This window comes from Euprymna scolopes, chromosome 11 (assembly GCF_053919585.1).
Source record: "Euprymna scolopes isolate OS-2025 chromosome 11, ASM5391958v1, whole genome shotgun sequence".
Taxonomy (NCBI): domain Eukaryota; kingdom Metazoa; phylum Mollusca; class Cephalopoda; order Sepiida; family Sepiolidae; genus Euprymna; species Euprymna scolopes.
This window is the reverse complement of record NC_136492.1, coordinates 17,604,517-17,626,048: the sequence shown is the minus strand read 5'-3', so window position 1 is coordinate 17,626,048 and position 21,532 is coordinate 17,604,517. Positions and strand designations below refer to the sequence as shown.

Sequence of the window (21,532 nt, the reverse complement as noted above, 5' to 3'; positions counted from 1 at the left end):
AACGTTAACGAACTTCACCGAATGATCTACGCAATATAAACTGAACATTTTTTTTTTTCAATTTTACATTTTTACCCTCAGCCTAATCTAACCTTAAACTAGCCCTAGTATTTCTGTCGTTTACGAGCCGTACTGAAATACTAATGTAATTATTTAGAAACCCATTCTTTACACATGGAGGAGGCACTTTGTTAACTACGATGTACTTTTATCATAGAATTGAATAAATAATATAATACTAAAAATATAGCACGATCTTTAAAATTCAGAAGTAGCTTAACCCTAAACGAAGTTTTAGTTTGCAAAGTCGATTTAGTTCAGGCATCATACAGTTTTTCTGTTCTGTTCAGTAGGAGAATTCTGGGCGAGTACCTTTTATTATACAAAATTTAATTCGAAATTTTGATCTAACTTCTCAATGTTTCGAATATATTCTCAAAGGCTTTTAAAATTTGGCTGTTGAAACCTCGGTTTTTAAACATAATTCGTTCTGAAAATTTTACCATGAAAAATAATGTAAAAATGATTAACGATGCATGTTAATGTAAAAAAAAGATTAATGATGTATGTTAATGTAAAAAAATTAATGATGTATTAATGATGTATGTTAATGTAAAAAAAGAAGATTAATGATGTATGTTAATGTAAAAAATAATGATGTATGTTAATGTAAAAAAATAATGATGTATGTTAATATAAACAAGATTAACGATGTATGTTAAGGTAAAAAGGATTAATAAGAACCATCTTACGTTCTTGTTAGTTTCTTATATAAAATAGTTTCATATTTTGTCAGGAGTGGTTTTCATCAATAATAGTAATAATAATAGTAGTAATCTATATATCTATAAAAGTGAAAATATGTGTATGTGTGTTTATGTGTGTGTGTGTGTGTGTGTGTGTGTGTGTGTGTGTGTGTGCATGTGTACATTTCGCTACCAAATAACTCTGTAAATTTTCGATCTAGAGACTCGAGATTTGACATAAAGAACATTGAGATTTGGGAAAATCTTTTTAATTTGGCTGTCAAGATTTGACCTTTGAAACTCTACCAAACTCCTCCGTCAATTTTAGGTCTAAACACTTGAAATTTTAAATGTAGGTTACTTGGACATGAATAAAACTTTTTAATTTGATTTGAACCCAAAACAATAAATTTTAAGGGATCGAAATTGGGGTCAAAATTAGAAAACAAATGACCTCTGCGGTCTCTACCAAATTACTCAGCCAATTTTTTGTCTAAACATTTGAAATTTTGCATAAAGTATATTCAGACATAGGGGAAGCTTTTTAATCGATTTTTGGTCAAAATTTGGCTGCTAAGGGGCCAAAGTTAAAAAGATTTGACCTTTGCGATCTCTAGCAAATTATTCAATCAATTTTGGATCTAAACATTTGAAATTTTCCATAAAAGGTATTCAGACATGAAGCAAACTTTTTAATCAGATTTTGGGCGAAAATTTGGGTTCCAAGAGGTCAAAGTTAGAAGAAATGACTTTTGCAGACTCTACCAAAATCCTCCGCCAATTTTGGGTCTAAACAGTTGAAACTTTAAATGTAGTTTACCAGGATATGAGTCAAGCTTTTTAATATATATATATATATATATATATATATATATATATATATATATATATATATATATATATATATATATATATGTGTACATAAAGTTATTAACAGTACATAGGACCCGAGCAAAGCCGGGCTGAACATCTAGTATATTATAAAATTGCGTTTAACCCCCCCCCACACACACAAAAAAACAAAACAAATATCCTTATGACTTGGGTGCATCAGCTTGAATCAAAACCAAAACCTATGAAGAATTCTTGGTAAAATTATTTATAAAATAAATATTACCTGTCTGTCTGTCTGTCTGTCTGTCTGTGTATATGTATGTATGCCTAAAATTTTCGACAGAGGCGACGGATTTTCACGAGATGGGTATCATTTTGAAGCTCGACCTTTCGGACGACAAATATTGAAAAATTGCCCCCCCCCAAAAAAAACAAAACAAAAAACAAAACAAAACAAAAAAAAAACATTAATTTCTTCATCCTCCACTGGGCACTTTTCTACAGGGAGGGATCACTTTTTCGCCGACATTTTCGAAAGTCATCGCCTCTGTTTGATTGTCTATTCCTAATTAAAATCCATGTCACTTCTGATTTGGCGATAGGCGCAACAGTAAACACATCGCGTTTTTTTTTTTCACTTTTCCTCCTTCGCGGTACGGGTTCGACCTGCTTACTACTCCTATTTTTTTTTTTTATTTTGCGTTCGCAATTTTCCTTTTTATTTTTTCAACCAACACCCTTACACACACCTCAACTTTTTTCGCCTTTGCGTCACGGGTTCGAGCCTGCCTGCCTACTACAACTTTTTTTTCTTTTGTTTTTGCTCAACACCCACCTACAAACACCCGGGCAACGCCGGACACCCAGGCTAGTTATTTATCAAATAATAATTGACTTGAGTGCCATCAGTTATAATCGAAACCGAAACCAAAAGCTTATTAAGAATTCTTGGTAAAATTATTTATTACAAGAAATGGAAGCCCATAACAAGTAAACGACGGTCACTCGAATGTAAGAGGGACATACAAATTAAATAAATACCATACATGCTGCTGCTGCTGCTATTATTATTATTATTATTATTATTATTATTATTATTATTATTATTATTATTATTATTATTGTTGTTGTTGTAGTAATAATAATAATAATAACGACAACAACAACAGCAACAACAACAATAACAGTAATAATCCTGCATATAATAATTTGATTGCAGAAATTCCCTTCTGGATCAAATTACCATAAGTTTGCAATGACAGGTGCCACATACATCTATAACTTAAAATATTGCAGCATTAAATATTGGTTATCTAATGTTATGAATTGAATAATAATAAAATTTTTTTTAATGCTGCAATATTTTAAGTTATAAATTTATTATATTTTTTACTAGAATATCTTGTCCTTTTCTTTTCCAGTTTTAACAACTACTCCTTTACTTTTCCATGTTTAAGCTTAACCATATTACTTTTCATGCTCGCATTTTTCTATTGTAATCCATGATTGCTCCAGGCTTGCAGTAAATTCACTTGTTCTTTGTTTAATTTCAGTCTTATTCCCCCTCCCATAAATATAACATACACATATGTAATAACGATGTACGGCACTCGTATGCTTTCAATAAAAACCTCAATTATCCCCCTTTCATGCTTTCGCTCTCTCTCTCTCTCTGTTTCACGTGTTACTTCTCTTTTCGCGAAAGCGGTGAATTGGTAGCAACAGTAGTCGCTGAAGCGACGTGATTGCTATGGAAGCCAGTTATAAAAACGTCGCTCACCTCCTTAGGTTTTCTTAGGATTTTGAACACCAGTAAATTCATCATAACTTTTGTTTTACTGAACGAAAATTGATTTTTTTTCACAATATAGCTAAGAAGGTGATTAAAAAAAAAAAGTAAATAAATAAATAAGTAAAGTAAAGTAAATAAATAAACTAAAAACAATAATGATAATATCATTCATCAAATTCCGTCTGTGTTTGTTTACAATATCACGTCAGTTGATATTTGGGTTTGACTACGAATGACCTGTAAATATTCATTTTATCTATATAAAAGGAAAACTATTTTTAGGATCGGATTTTTTCGATTTCCGATACTTATCGGATGAATTTCTGTACAAAACATATCTAAGAACACTGCCAGACATATAAATTACCTGTGGAATTTGCAAAAGATAGACTCAGCCATTTCGGAACCTATGAGGAACTCTCTCTCTCACACACACACACACACACACACACACACACACACACACACACACACACACACACACACAAAATGACTTTTACATAATAGTTGATAGATAGATGTAGCCGACACATTCAGATGCATAAAATAATACCACGAGGTTACTTTCCAGCCGACTACAACACAGTCATTTTCAAGTTTCATGAAAACAAATTTCTGTTGAGCAGTACTCTTAAATAATCACAGAATTACCAGTTACAATTGTCGTTACTAATCCTCACGATGTTGTCTACGGGGTGGGACGATGAAAGCGTCGCCTAAACAAAACAACAATTTTATTTAAAAACTTTTATTGAAAATATCAATTCAGAAAACTTGATTGTGTACTAAAGCTGACATCTATTCGGTGTAGCCGCCTTCGGCCTCAATCATCGCCTCAGTATAGGTCCGGAACTAGGAGCATGCTTTTCCACAAGCGCCAGCGGGAACTTAGCTAATACTCGGCGGATGGCGGCGATCACGTTGGCTTTGGTGTTATTATTTTTAAATATTTATTTTAAAACAACAGTTTTGAGTTTATAATCATTTAGAGCTTCAATAATCGTTTTAAAATCGAAAATTAAACCAAATGTTGGTTAAACATTACATTTTCGCACGATTGGTGATATTTATTAGATGGGTTTCTACCAATATTTTGTTTAATTTTCGATGTTTGAGTGATTATCGAGGGTCCAAATTGCTATACCAAAACCGCCATTTTTCGTTCCAACTCAAAAGTCTTGATACTACTGCCGTTTCAAATACAAACGCTTTAAAATAAGCTAAAAGATAAAAGGCTTATCCAGGTAGGTAGAAGGGTAATTTATCTTGCCTTTGGTAACTTATCTTGCCTTTGGTAAGAATTTACTTGTTGTATATTTAGTTTTATTTGGCATTTTTTTGTTTTGTTGGGTGTTGTAAAACATGCCCTTATTTTTTTTTTTTAAATGACATAAAAAATTGTGACCTTCCATGAGTAATCTATATATTAATACGATAGCGTGTGTTCTTTTGTGCATCACGCTTACATCCGGGTGGTTTAATTGTTATGTACTTCCATTTCTTATCAGAAATAATTTTACCAAGAATTCTTCATAAGTTTCAGTTTCGGTTTCGACTATAGATAGTGGCACTTAAATCATCTATTTTTTTATGAATAATTTTATCAAGAATTCTTCATAAGTTTTGGTTTCGTTTTCGATTATGGCTGAAGGAACTCAAATTATATATATGTGTGTGTGTATATATATATATATATATATATGTGTATATATATGTGTATATATATTTATATATGTATGTATATATATGCATATATATGTACATATATGTATATAGATGTATATATGTGTATATATATACGTGTATATCTATGTATATATATATATATATATTCATATTTATGTATAAATATGTATATGCATATGTATATACATATGTATATATATGTATGTATATATATGCATATATATGCACATATATATGTATATGTATATACACACATATGTATATATATGTATATATACATATGTATATATATGTATGTATATATATATATGTATATATATGTGTGTGTGTGTGTGTAGATCTATCTATCTATCAATCTATATATCTATCTATCTATTTTTTTCATAATATATGTACATATATGTATATAGATGTATATATGTGTATATATATACGTGTATATATATGTATATATATGATATATATGTATATATATATTCATATATATGTATAAATATGTATATGCATATGTATATACATATGTATATATATATGTATATATATGCATATATATGTACATATATATGTATATGTATATACACACACATGTATATATATGTATATATACATATGTATATATATGTATATATATACATATGTATATATATATATGTATATGTGTGTGTAGATCTATCTATCTATCTATCTATCTATCTATCTATCTATCTATATATTTTTTTCATAAGTTTTTATTTCGGTTTCGATTCAAGCTAATGCACCCATCTCATATGGATATATATTTTTTTATTTTTGAAATCACAACTTTATAATATATAAAAATCGATAGAACATTAAATCTATAATACTATATACGAAATCTGCAAGAATTAAAATATCATATTTAAGCGTACTTAAAGAACGGGCTTTACCGGGCGTTCGTGCTAGCTTAGATAAATACTTTTGCAGTTTCAATAAAAAAAAAAAGCTACAATAATACCAGAGCGTCTCCATTTACACTGAACATCTACATAATGCCAACATCAATATATTAATATATATGAATGAGTCCGCTGTGAAATTTCCACAGGTCCTGCTGGTCTATATATTAATACCGTACTACCTTTAACGTACGCACATTACGGTTTCCAGATTATGAATTATTCGATTGGGAGATGCTATTTCTTAAAAAGGAGGATAACGAGCGATAACTAGGGATATGACAATAGAGTATTCTTTTAATTTTTTTTGACTCTCAAGCAACCGAGAACCACATCAGTCTATATAAAAAAATATATAAGATATTAACGGATATATACTCAAGAGTCAAAACAATGAAAAGAATATGCTGTTGTCACAGCCCTAGTGATAACATACAACGAACATTAAATTAGTATATATATATATATATATATATATATATATATATATATATATATATATATATATATATATATATATACGTTAATTTAATGTTGTAATGTCTATCCTCCTTTTTTAATGAATAGAATCTCCGGATTACTGAAGACGTAATACAAAAAAAAAAAAAAAAAAAAAAAAATAATAAATAAATAAAAAATGATGTAGCCTTTGGGTCGTACGTGAAACTTAAATACACCCCCTTGTTTTGGCTAGGATCCGAGGGTAGTATCTTTTCTGTCTAAAGATAGTATAATAATATTGTGGGGTTTCCGTTCGCACCGGGCGTCCATACATTGGAAATATGCCACACACTCCTATAAGGATGTTTGAGATAAACCATAATAACCAGATATATTCTGACACTACATTAACCAGATTACTTAGATAAATACATTTACAGTTTTAACACAAATGCTATAATAATATTGCGGGGAGGGAGTCTCCATTCACGCTGAACGTCTACAGAATGTCCAGCGTCGATATATTACATATGAAAGATGCCGCTATAGAATTTCCATAGGTCCGGCTATTGTTAATATAAACGACTCGGCTCCTGTGCCAAAACATTTTAATTATTAACGAGTGGTACCTATGAAAATTCCACAGCGGACTCTTTCATATATTGCAATATATTGATGTTGGCATTTTGTGGATGTTCAGCGTAAATGGAGATGCCCTAATATTATTGTAGCTCTTTTGTTAAAACTGCAAAAGTATTTATCTAAGCTAGCAGGGATGCCCGGCATTGCCCGGTCGTAAAATACGCTTAAATAAAAAAATATTTTAATTTATGCAGATTTCGTATACATTATCATAGAGTCAATTTTCTATCGATTTCTATATATTATAAAGTTGAGATTATATATATATATATATATATATATATATATATATATATATATATATATATATATATATATATATAATTATGGAATTAGACCTAGAGTCTAAAGAGCAGAGTTTATTTTAATGTACTGGTAAATGTATTAATACTATTAAGAGAAAACAGTGCTCGTTGTAATGTAGATATATAATAAGCTCGATAGGCATAGATATCCTAGAGCTATTTTAATATTGAGTAAAACGATTCATAATTTTGTATTAAAAATCGATTTAAAAAGAAAACAAACAAAATCAATAGATTGTACGATCGTTTCGGAAACGATGTTTTTATTGAAATAGACAATATGTCTTGAACAATAATTCGATAAAAAGATTTCTTTAAGGAAGTTTTAAAAATATGCTAGGTTTATTTTGATGTCTTTAACCCCCCCCCCTCATCTTTTTGGCTGATGAGGAGACTTTGTTTGAAAAATCTTTTTATCAAATTATTGTTCAAGACGTATTGTCTATTTCAATAAAAACATCGTTTCCGAAACGATCGTACAATCTATTGATTTTGTTTGTTTTCCTTTTGAAACTGATTTTTAATTCAAAATTATGAATCAGTTTACTCAATATATATATATATATATATATATATATATATATATATATATATATATATATATAAGTTTTGGTTTCGGTTTCGATTATAGCTGAAAGAACTCGAGTTTTATATATATATATATATATATATATATATATATATGATTGCAACGTCTTGTCAGACCAGTGCCACTCCCTCAGACATTTAAAGTTCATAAACCCAAACATGACTTCCATTGCCACCGGACCATTTTAATACACAAATGCCTGAGGGAGTATCTATACACAGATGATGTTACATAGTCTTAGCTTTGTACGACAGCTAAGTTTCTCTCTCGGTTCAAAATGTTGAGATCCAGCAACAATCAAGAGCAAGGTAGCCAGCAATAAGTTAAACTGCAGGCCAGTTTAATGCGGGTACTGGTCTCCCGCTTTATGTTTTTTTTTTAATCAGAGATTTGCTTCTCCTAGAAAGGTTACCTTCACCACGGCTTACGGAAACCCTCTCCACCCCCAACACTCACATAGATACGTACAAACACACACAGTGCTAGTTGGCAGTTGACCCTGAAAAAGGGTTCATTCATATATATATATATATATATATATATATATATATATATATATATATATATATATATATATATATATATATATATATATATAGGAACTGTAGTTCCTTCAGGTATAACCGAAATCAAAAACTTATGAAGAATTCTTGGTAAAATTATTTATTACAAAAAATGAAAGGTCATAACAATTAAACGACAGTCACTCGGAAGAAAACAGATGTAAGTGTGACACACAAAAGAACATTTACGCTATCGTATTAATATATAGATTTAACTTTACCATGAGATGGGTGTAAATGCCCATAACATTGTCGCAAATTTGCTACTTATTTAGAATGAAACCTATTAAAAAACAACAACAAAAAAACTAAATTGCAGAAAAAAAGATACCATATTCCAACAATCACGTAAATTGACCAAGTAGCTATTTTTTTATATATATATATATATATATATAGAAAATTATTTCTTAGGATTTTTAGCGATTTTAATAATAAATTGCATCCATTACAAGGCTGGTTTTGATCTCGATAGTTCAAAATGATTTTTTCGCTCCCATATTTATAAAACATGGCGGATCCAAACACTACGACTCGCTTAGTCATAAGATTTGATTTCCTTAGTTAAAAAACTACTTAATCGATTTATATGATTTTTGTAAATATGATATTTTAGTCTCACGACAGGCACATACATCATAAAGTTATTTTTTTTTTTAATTTTTTTATGATATTTTTTCTTTTGTAAATAAGACTTAATTCTAAATAAGTACCGGCAATTCGTGTTGCGTGTTGCGCGCTCGCCCTCCCCTCTCTTTAATCTTTTAAGGTCTTCAACAATTTTATAAACGCTAGCTGTGTTATATATTTTTTATTTACTCTGAAAGTTTACAAAGAAATCAGAAATAAACAAAAAGTTAGGTACAAGGCCACTCAAAAAAGTGAGTAGAGGAGTGTCTATGGTCATTCTTGTCACTGTACCTTTGCTAGTCTATTCTTGATCCTAGTTAGAGTTCTCATTCCCCACAATACCTCAAGCACACCGGGGGGGGGGTCCTGCCTAAGATTCCTAATCCATATTGTGTGTGTGCGTGTGTGCGTGTGTGCGTGCGCATGCGCGTGCATCTCTGTGTGTGTGCGTGTGTGCGTGTGTGTTTCAGATGCAACAAAATAAATTTGTAAACATAAAATTTTTATAAAAAGTCGTTTGTTTAATTTTATTTTATTGGCTTGGGAGGTGGAGGGGAAAGTTAAAAAAAAAATTTTTTAATTAAAAAAATAAAATAAAAATGTCAGTAAGACCCTCCCAACCCTCTCTAGGTGGTAGAACGCCCACTGTTTTCCGGCTTGGTGTTGGCCGAAAACAAGCAAGTCGCTCTGTATGTGGGACTGAAATTCTAGGCAGGATCAAAGAAACTAGGTGGGTATGTGAAGTCTCTCGAAGATTGCTTATTAGGGTAGCAGGGAACAAAAAAAAAAAAAAAATGAAAGGATCGGGATGTAAAGATGATAAATAAATAAATAAATAAATAAATATATAAATCGGGGGAGTGAGATAAACTTACTGATCAATTAAAAACTAGATTGAAAACGAAACAGGCCAATCAAATCAAAGTATAAAAACCCTCCCCCTGTCACGTTACCTCGAGGCTGCAATATAAACCGGTCGCGTTTCTCGTAACTGAACTTGTTCATTTGCTCAAGCAAACTGTCTAATCATCCTTATCTCAAACGTACCGGCAGATTCTGTGACCTTACTTGCTGATAAAACTTAACAAGTGAGTATTTTAACTAATTCAATTTTGCGTTTCTGGATTTTTTTAGATGAGGATCGGTTATTCGTATTATTTGGATTATTTGGACTACTGTTCGCATGTTGAGTGTTCCTATTTACTTGACTCCCCACGAGGGCAGAGTTAGGCACAAGGTCGGTTTCTAATGTGGGGGAAATCCAGCTCCCTAAAAAAGGGGTACTCTGGATAGAAACAAAAATAAAAATTGTCTCAGTCATAAAGGACTTCTCCTCCACTGACCGAGGACAGAAAAGGTGAAGTGTACCATCAGAACAGATACTACACTGCGTGTATTTTCATATTTCGATCGATGTAACCGCCAACCTTCTTAATTGGTATCATCTTGTCAAGCTCGGAAATCTTTCCGTCGAACTTGGAAATTTGCACTGAATTTCGAACTGAACCCTTTGTTGAATCCACAGGGGGTGGGGGACATGTTCTCGTTCCGTCAGCCATGAGTGGATAAAAATCCCACGTAATTCGCAATTATATTTTTAATGTCGCCCGCACTGAAGATTGCACCCTCAACATCCAGAAGTATGTAACATTTACAACTGAATTTTACCAGTTTTACATCCTGAAGAAGGTCGGAGGTTACATCGACTGAAACGTTGTGAAAATAACACTCAAGATGAGGACAATGGTTCGAAGAATCCAAATAAAACGATTGTATTTTGTATTTTTTGTTTTTTGTTTTAGTTATTTAATTTTAAGAAAAGAAAATAATTTTAAAGGATAATCACGTCCGGTGCAAATCTAGAGTGCAAAACTAAAAAAAAAAGTACTGAAAATTTTTATAATATACATCAGTAACATCACACCACAGAACGAAAATATCATATCCCAAAATTCACGTAAATTGATCAAATAGCCTTTTTTTTATATACAGAAAATTATCTTTTTCTTTACGATTTTTAACGATTTTAATAGTAAATTGTAGCCATTACAAGGCTTGTTGTGATCTCTGTAGTTCGAATTCAGTTCTCTAATTTTATTTATTAAATATGGCGGATCAAAACACAATCTTATCGCTTACTCATAAAATTTGATTTTATTGGTTACAGAAAAAAAAAACTACTTGATCAATTAATATAATTTTTGGAATATGATATTTTCATTCCGTGACAGATGTGGCGTATCTGATGTGTGAAAATACAGAACACATCTTTATGATATATTACATTGTAAAGTTCAGAGTAGTGTTTTCCGTGTTAGAAGCGTTGATTGAATTTGAATTTTAAATTGAGAAATCCTTCATGAATGAGACAATTTTAATTTTTGTTCCTATCCAGATGGCCTCTTTTTTGGGGGGGGGGGAGCTGGATTTTCCCTATATTAAAAACCGACCTTGTGTCTAACTCTGCCCTCGCGGGAAGGTAAGTAAGTAGGATCTCGAGAACTATTAAGGATATAAAAACGCATCTGATATATTCAGAAAACTTGTAAGCTCAAGTTTTTCATGCCATGTTCAAAAATGTTCACTTGTGAGCACCATTTGTCAAACGACACACAACAAGACGATGGTCCAATTCTTGCCAAACGCGTCCCAGCATTGCGTTGTCAGTGGTTGAAACAGCTCCTGTTATTCTGGCCTTCAGTTCATCTACGTCTCTTGGAATGAGAGACACATTGACCAGCCGTTTCACACGCACGCACGCACGCACGCACGCGCGCGCACACACACACACACACACACACACACACTCGAAGTGTGTGAGATCTGAAGGAATCAAAATGCACGTTGAACAAGTGTCGAATGATTCAGTTTTTGCAAATTCAAGCACACAAAACGCCTTTTCTGGTTGAGTGAACGCCATTACTGCATCTGAAAATAAATGAAAAGAATCAATAGCCTTACAAAACGTTGTTTTTTTGCTCCTCTTGCTGTTGTTGCTGCTGCTGTTGCTGCTGCTGTTGCTCCTGCTGTTGTTGCTTTCTGTGTTGTGACGTCTTTGGCTGCGGCGGTTGTTGGTCTTTTTGTTCTGGCCGTTTCGGTTGCGGCGGCTGTTGTTGTTGTTGTTGTTGCGACGCCTGTTTTCCGTCTGTTTGCTGGCCGGAATTGGGGGACTTTGCTTTTCCCTTTCGGGTTACTGTGACCCATCTAATATTGGGGGATGGGTCCGCTGGCTTGGCTGTTATCAGTGGGTCACGAGACTTGTCGGCAGCTGCAAGGGTTTTGGTCGGATTTCTTTTGGGGCAATCCTTTGACATGTGCCCTGCTGCTGACATTGCCGTGTGTTTGTGTTTGTGTGAGGTGTGTGTTGAGCAAAAAAAAAGAAAAAAAAGTGGTAGTAGACTGGCAGGCTCGAACCCGTATAGCGAAGTAGGAAAAGAACACGAAAAAAAAACGTGACGTCTTTGCTGTTGTGTCCATCGCCAAAACAGAAGTGACGTATGTTTAAATTAAGGCTAGACAATTGAAAAGAAGGGATGACTTTCGAAAATATCGGCAAAAAAGCGACCCCCTCCCTGCAGAAAAGTGCCCAGTTGAGGGTGAAGGCATTAATGTTTTTGGCCAATTTTTCCATGTTTGTCGTCTGAAGGATCGAGCTTCAAAACGATACCGATCTCGTGAAAATCCGTCGCCTCTGTCGAAGGTTTTAGGCAAACATACATACATACATTTAAACAGACAAGTGAGATTTATATTATAGACTAGCAGGGCTACCCGGCGTTGCTCGGGACCGTATAAACAATGAAAAAACAAAAGCAGATATTGAACATATGTTTGATTCTTAGGGGAGAGGAATCTTTCATCTCTATGTATTATTTGTTTTATCTACCCTAGGACTGATATTGTTCATGTTTTATCCCTAGCATAGGTAATTTACAGCATGTATATGAAATTGTTTTACCTTAGGGAGAAGAGAACAGGTAATATACAACATAATGTGTCTATATTACATCCCTGGCAACGCCTAGAAACCAGCTAGAACATGTATTTCAGTCAATCTTTATTATATCCTGGGCTATGCCGGGAAACCAGCTAATCTCTTTTTAGTGACTTGACCACCAAAATACCTCCCTAAGTGTGTCCTTTCTTTTGAACTTATTAGATATAGGTATCTAGAAATGTGTGTGAAATTTTGTTGAATGCATTGTTCACTATGATTTTCTTATTGTTCTACACAATATCAACTGTAGCGAAATAACACAGTAAACTTAGTTTAGTGTTAGAATAAAGAGCAAAGGAAAAAATTAGAATCATATTTTGTAATTGCAAATCTAAATTTGCTAGCATGTACCAGTATTTGCCAGGTTGTGGAAATTTGGAACTTATAACATATGTAGTGGCCTTTTCCTAGATACCTATTGCTAAAAATTATACTTTCATTTTGTTAGAAAAATCTCTCTTCAGATGCCCTGCATCATTCAAAATAAAAACAAATATTTTTATAATTGTTTCAGTATATTGCTACACAATGTGAAAGTTTTTAACGTTTGTAAAAAAAATCATGAATGTGCTTATATTGCAAAAAAGAAAATATCAGTGCACAGTATTGAAAGTGTTTGAGATTCAAAAGTCTGTAACATTTCTACTAACTTCATAAGATGTCATGTGAGAAACTGAATTGAATATCAAGACATTATCTGAAGCGTTTTTATTTTGGTGTAACATATGTGTTTACAGTGAACCTTAACTTTTAATAAACAGATTGGTATGCAATGACATAGGCTAAGAATCTTTAAAATATATATAAATTGGAAAAATGTGTGAACAAATGGAAAAAAAATGATCCGCTCCACTTGATGACATCAAGCACAGTAATATTTTAGTGAAGAAAATATGAAATTGATGTTCAGTGATTAGTTTGGATGAATGAGAAAATGTAATTGTTTGATGCATAAAAATAACTCAGTTGCTGTATTTGATATTAAGCAGCAAAATATAGTGATTTGAATATTTGGGAAAACATCAAACCAGATTATGTAAAAAGAAAAAAAAAAGATGAAATTAGAAAATATATATTTTATGTTTATGAGTTCTGCCAATCAAAATTTTGTGGCAGAAATTGGGTGATTACCATGCAATTTTATTTTGGTAAAATTCTTAAATTATTAGAATGTTTATTATAATTTCTAATTAGTGACTTGTTATAATCAAAATCCGCCCTAAAGAGTGTCCTTTCTTTTATTAGGTATCAGAGTAGGTATCAAGATTTCTACTTCTATACAAATGTGATATTTCAGATCTGTACATAAAAAATTTGTTGAATATATAGGTTGAGAATTGTTCTGTGTCGCTCTCTCTCACACACACACGCATTCTCACTTTTATAGATATAATAGATAGATTACTCTAGATATATTTCCATATGTCTGAATACCCTATATACAAATTTTCAAATCTGTAGATAAAAAAATTTGTTGAGTATATAGGTTGAAAATTGTTCTCTCTCTCTCTCTCACACACACATTCTCAATTTTAGAGATATAATAGATAGATTATGCTAGATATATTTCCATATGTCTGAATACCCTATATACAAATTTTCTAATCTGTAGATCCAATATTTGTTGAATATATAGGTTGAAAATTGTTCTTACTCTCTCTCTCTCTCTCTCTGGCTACCTCACACACACATTCTAACTTTTATAGATATAATAGATAGATTATGCTAGATATATTTCCATATGTGTGAATACCCTATATACAAATTTTCTAATTTGTAGATAAAAAATTTGTAGAGTGCATAGGTTGAGAATTGTTCTCTCTATCTCTCACACACACACATTCTAACTTTTAATGATATAATAGATTATGCTAGATATATTTCGATATTTCTGAATACCCTATATATAAAAATTTGTTGAATGTATAGGTTGAGAACTGTTCTCTCTCTCTCTCTCTCTCTCTCTCTCGCTCACACACACACACATTCTCACTTTTATAGATATAATAGAAAGATTATCCTAGATATATTTCTATTTGTATGAATACTCTATATACAAATATTAAAATCTGTAGATAAAGAATTTGTTGAGTATATGGGTTGAGAATTGTTCTCTCTCTCTCTCTCTCTCTCTCACACACACACACACATTCTCACTTTTATAGATATAATAGATTATGCTAGATATATTTCCATATGTCTGAATACCCTATATACAAATTTTCAAATCTGTAGATAAAAAATTTGTTGAGTATATAGGTTGAGAATTGTTCTCTCTCTCTCTATCACACACATTCTCACTTTTATAGATATAATAGACAGATTATGCCAGATATATTGAAATATGTCTGAATGCCCAATATACAAATTTTGAAATCTGTAGATAAAAAATTTGTTGTATACATAGGTTGACAATTGTCCTCTCTCTCACACACACACACATTCTCACTTTTATACATATAATAGATAGATTATGCTAGATATATTTCTATATGTCTGAACACCCTATATACAAATGTTCAAATCTGTGGATAAAAAATTTGTTGAATGTATAGGTTGAGAATTTTTATCTCTCTCTTTTTCTCTCTCTCTCTCTCGCTATCTCACACACACGCATTCTCACTTTTATAGATAAAATAGATAGATTATGCTAGATATATTTCCATATGTCTGAATACCCTATATACAAAGTTTCAAATCTGTAGATAAAAAATTTGTTGAATATATAGGTTTAGAATTGTTCTCTCTCTCTCTCTCTCTCTCACACACACATTCTAACTTTTGTAGTTATAATAGATAGATTATGCTAGATATATTTCCATATGTCTGAATACCCTATATACAAATTTTCTAAACTGTAGGTAAAAAATTTGTTGAGTATGTAGGTTAAGAATTGTTCTCTCTCTCTCTCACACACACACACACACAAGTTCTCACTTTTATAGATATAATAGATAGATTATGCTAGATATATTTCTATATGTCTGCCTACCCTATATACAAATTTCCAAATCTGTGCTCAAAAATGTGTGGAATATATAGGTTGAGAATTGTTCTCTCTCTCTCTCTCTCTCACACATATTCTCACTTTTATAGGTTATATAGGTTGAGAATTTTTTGCTCTTTCCATCACTCACATTCACACTTTTATAGATATAATACATAGATTATGCCAGATATATTTACATATGTCTGAATACCCAATATACACATTTTCAAATCTGTAGATAAAAAATTAGTTGAATATATAGGTTGAGAATTGTTCTCTCTCTCTCTCTTTCTCTCTCTCTCACACACACATTCTCACTTTTATAGATATAATAGATAGATTATGCTAGATATATTTCCATACGTCTGAATACCCTATATCCAAATTTTCTAATATGTAGATAAAAAATTTGTTGAATATATAGGGTGAGAATTTTCCTTCCTCTCTTTCTCTCTCTCTCTTTCTCACACACACACAAGCTGAAAATTGTTCTCTCTCTCTCTCTGACTCTCTCTCTCTCACACACACACACACATGGTCATTTTATAGATATAATAGATAGGTTATGCTAGATATATTTCTATATGTCTGAATACCCTATATACAAATTTTTAAATCTGTAGATAAAAAATTTGTTGAGTATATAGGTTGAGAATTGTTCTTTCTCTCTCTCTCACACACACATTCTCACTTTTATAGATATAATAGATTATGCTAGATATATTTCCAAATGTCTGAATACCCTATATACAAATTTTCAAATCTGTAAAGATAGAATTTGTTGAATATATAGGTTGAGAATTGTTCTCTCTCTCTCTCTTTCACACACATTCTCACTTTTATAGATATAATAGATAGATTATGCTAGATATATTTCCTTATGTCTGAATACCCTATATACAAATTATCAAATCTGTAGATACAAAATTTGTTGAGTATATAGGTTGAGAATTGTTCTCTCTCTCTCTCTCTCTCACTCACTCACTCACTCACTCACTCACAAACACACACACACATTCTACCTTTTATAGATATAATAGATTATGCTAGATATATTTCCATATGTCTGAATACCCTGTATACAAATTTTCAGATCTGTACATAAAAATTAGTTGAATATATAGGTTGAGAATTGTTCTCTCTCTCTCTCTTCTCTCTCTCTCTTTCACACACATTCTCACTTTTCTAGATATAATAGATAGATTATGCTAGATATATTTCCATATGTCTGAATACCCTATATACAAATTTTATAATCGGTAGATAAAAAATTTGTTGAATATATAGGGTGAGAATTGTACTTACTCTCTCTCTCTCTCTCTCTCTCTCACGCACACATTCTCACTTTTATGGATATAATAGATAGATTATGCTGGATATATTTCCATATGTCTGAATACCCTATATACAAATGGTCAAATCTGTAGATAACAAATTTATTGAATAGATAGGTTGAGAATTGTTCTCTCTCTCTCTCTCTCGCAACCTTACACACACAACCACACGCAAACATTCTGACTTTTATAGATATAATAGATCGATTATGCTAGATATATTTCCATATGTCTGAATACCCAATATACAAATTTTCAAATCTGTAGGTAAAAAATTTGTTGAATATATAGGTTGAGAATTGTTCTCTCTCTCTCACACACTCACATTCTCACTTTTATAGATATAATGTATAGATTATGCTAGATATATTTCTATATGTCTGAATACCCTATATACAAAGTTTAAAATCCGTAGATAAAAATACGTTGAGTATATAGGTTGAGAATTGTTCTCTCTCTCTCTTACGCACACACACACACACACACACATTTTCACTTTTATAGATATAATAGATAGATTATGCTAGATATATTTCCATATGTCTGAATACCCTATATACAAATTTTCAAATCTGTAGATAAAAAATGTATTGAATATATAGGTTGAGAATTGTTGTCTCTCTCTCTCTCTCTCTCTCTCTCTCTCTCTCTCTGGCTACCTCACACACACACACATTTTCACTTTTATAGATATAATAGATAGATTATGCTAGATATATTTCCATATGTCTGAATACCCTATATACAAACTTTCAAATCTGTAGATAAAAAATTTGTTGAGTATATAGGTTGAGAATTGTTCTCTCTCTCTCACACGAAACTGTGCGCTCGGCTTCTTCCCCCCCTTCCCACCCCAAATGCTTGGGAAACTGTGCACTGTTTTTGTTGGTTTTCAAGCTGCCTCTTCCCCCCCCCACACACACAGTTTAACAGTAGTAGGAGGTCAAGAGAAAGAGGGTGAGAGAGAGAGAAGAGTAAGTTGGTGAGAGAGAGAGAAAAGAGAAAGAGGGTGTTGGTTTTATATTTTTATTATCGTCTAATATTTTGAAAGCTGAATTTCTAATAAAATGTGCATCTATAGGAGATAATGCCTGGGAATGTGTTCCCCCCCCCCCACAGTTTAACAGTGGTGTGACGTCAAGAGAAAGAGGGTGAGAGAGAGGGAAGAGTAAGTGGGTGAGAGAGAGAAAGAGAGAGAAAAAAAAGAAAGACGGTGTTGGTTTTGTGAAAAAAGTTGTTATTTACAATTGTTCGCATTCTTGGCCTTTTGGTCAAGATCAAAGTGTAGTATCTGTTCTTCAGATGCTGCACTTCTATTTCTTGTTCTCTTTCGGTGGAGGAGAAATCCTCCACGACTGAGACAATTTTTATTTTTGCACCTTTTCTCCACGTTAAAAAACGACCCTGGTGTCTAACTCTGTCCCGTGGGGAGGCATAGTAAATAGGTACAATTGTTCGCCATTAGTGGATGTTGACGTCACGTCACGTGACATGACTAAGCGTTTTTTTTTTTAGTATGAATAACATTTTTTGTTTTAATTATAAAGTCTACACTTAATTTTATAGAAAATGATGTATATATAATAGAAAAAAAAAATTACTGGTTTTGTTGGATTCAAGTGGATCCCCCCCCCTCCAGTTTAAGAGATAGCAGGTCACGTGGTAATATACAAAATGGCTAGCGTAAATATAAAGATCGGTTTTTTTATCGACGAATATTTTGAAAGCTGAATTTTTTTTTATTCCTGTACATTTTTTCCTGATATTTTTCGTTAAAACTCTTGTATAAATACTATTTTTAACCAGTTAAATACGTTGGAGACATTGTCATGGAGTTTAATAATCTCTAGAACAAAGCAGAAGAGAAATTACAAAAGTATCGGTAAAACAAAGTGTTTGTTTACATTTGTTCGCCATTACTGGATGTTGACGTCACGTCACGTGACATGACTAAGCGTTTTTGGATTATGTAATATTAACATTAAAATGACAGGTTTTTTGGGGGGCCCCCCTAGGAGAGAAATGATCAGTTCACCCCCTTTTAATGGTCCGTTTGGTGTGGAATTTCGATATTTGTCATGCGGGTGATCAAGGTTCAATATGATACATAATTTGTCAACTTTGGTTGTGTCTGTCAAAAGTTTGAGCTGACGTCACGTCACGTGACACGTATTGAATAACGTTAAAATGACAGGTTTTTTTGGGGGCCCCCCTAGGAGAAAAACGATCAGTTGACCCCTTTCTACTGGTCCGTTTGACGTGAAATTTCGATATTTGTCATCCGGGTGATCAAGGTGCAATATGATACCAAATTTGTCAACTCTGGTTCCGTCTTTCAAAAGTTTTAGCGTTACAAACAAACATACATACATACATACATACACACCGATTTTTGCCTTTTATATATATAGAAGATGACCTTCCATTTCTTGTAATAAATAATTTTACCAAGAATTTTTCATAAGTGTTGGTTTTTTGTTTCGATTCAAGCTGATGTACCCAAGTCATATGGATATATTTATTTTTATTTTTGAAATCACAACTTTATAATATATATGAGTCGATAGAAAATTGACTCTATAATAATATATACGAAATCTGCATAAATTAAAATATATTTAAGCGTATTTTATGACTGGGTTACGCCGGGCGTCCCTGCTAGCTTAGATAAATACTTTGGCAGTTTAAACAAAAGAGCTGCAATAATATCAGGGCATTTACGCTGAACATCCAGAGAATGGCAGCATATACATATGAAAGAGTCCGCTGTGGAATTTCCACAGATCGCGCTAGTGTTTTCTTATAACTTCTTAGCCCACTCCTCGATGTTAAACCCCTTGACTTCTCTTAAGTTTAGATGGAAAGGCGATACAATATGCCGACGCGTCACGTGAAACTAATGAAGGCTTTCGCATGAACACTCGCCATTATTTGGTCGAATAGACAACCAATTAAAATGACAAAGGGAAATAACTCTGTATTCGTCTCCACTTGCAAACAAATTTACACTTAGCAGAAAGCCAACAAAAATCAATGGAAGCGTAACGACAGATTTGTACATTAGAGAGATTGATTTATAAAAAGAGCGTACAACCAGGGTCTTTCAAACTTCATGAAAATTAACAGAGCATAACAATTACAATCTAACACACACACACACACACACACACACACACACACACACACACACACACACACACACACACACACACACACACACACACACACATATATATATTTCATTAAATAAAATAGGTGTTTTTGTTTATTAATTCTATTTTTGATCCTTTCAAACTCTCGAATAACGGTCTTCACTTCTAGCAGGAGCTGGTTGATGTAATCGCCATATTTATCGTAAGTTCGAATACTTTCCAATCTTTCTGGATTCATCGTCAGAGATAGATTAATCTAACTGGTTTTGACCCATTATGTATATATATATATATATATATATATATATATATATATATATATATATTAGTCCTCGCGCGAAAGAGCAGGACACAAAATGTTTTAAATAATAATAATAATAGAATAACAATAACAAAGACTTTCGCTGGCGAGAACTACTATTAAGCGTAACCAGTTATACAGTCCTTTTGAAAATTTCATCTCTATTTTTCTCGTTATCTACTGAATATTTTTAATAAAGCCTATATGAAATATGTTCCTTATTACATTGTGAAGATTTTCTATTCTGAAAGAAGTTTAAAAAAATTTAATCTAAAAAAGTTATTTTAAAGTTTTTGTTAAAAAATTCAGATTTTCTCAATATTCAGACATGTATGACAAAGAGGGAGTTGCAAAAAAGAGCTGTGGTGTGAGAGGAAATACAAACCGAAACAGAGAGAGTATTCAGACCTGTAATGATACAAAGAGGAGGGCTGCAAAAATGAGTTGTGGTGTGAGGAGAAATACAAACTGAAATAGAGAGTAGGAGAGTTTTTATAAATACACGCAAAACTGCACTCATTTTTTAAAATCTAAATTAATAAATTAAATAAAATATAATCTTAAAAAGATACGATACAAGTTAGAAAAGCATTTCATCCAAGGCATGAAAATTG

General features: G+C 32.2%; 1 protein-coding gene and 1 pseudogene across 3 annotated transcripts in view; both read left to right on the top strand.

Moving 5' to 3' along the window:
- The window catches only part of LOC145287777 (uncharacterized), a 175,599-nt gene that overhangs the window by 1,966 nt on the left and 152,101 nt on the right, over positions 1-21,532 (top strand). Inside the window, exon 1 of one of the 3 annotated variants that reach the window (XM_080135600.1) lies at positions 10,092-10,233. The exons of 1 other annotated variant lie outside the window; for it this stretch is intronic. The gene's annotated coding sequence lies outside the window, so the exon portion shown is untranslated. Of the gene's footprint in view, positions 1-10,091; positions 10,234-21,532 lie in introns of those variants that run through there. One more of the 3 variants, XM_080135602.1, reaches the window with a different exon arrangement.
- Positions 18,716-18,849, top strand: LOC145288427 (U2 spliceosomal RNA; annotated as a pseudogene).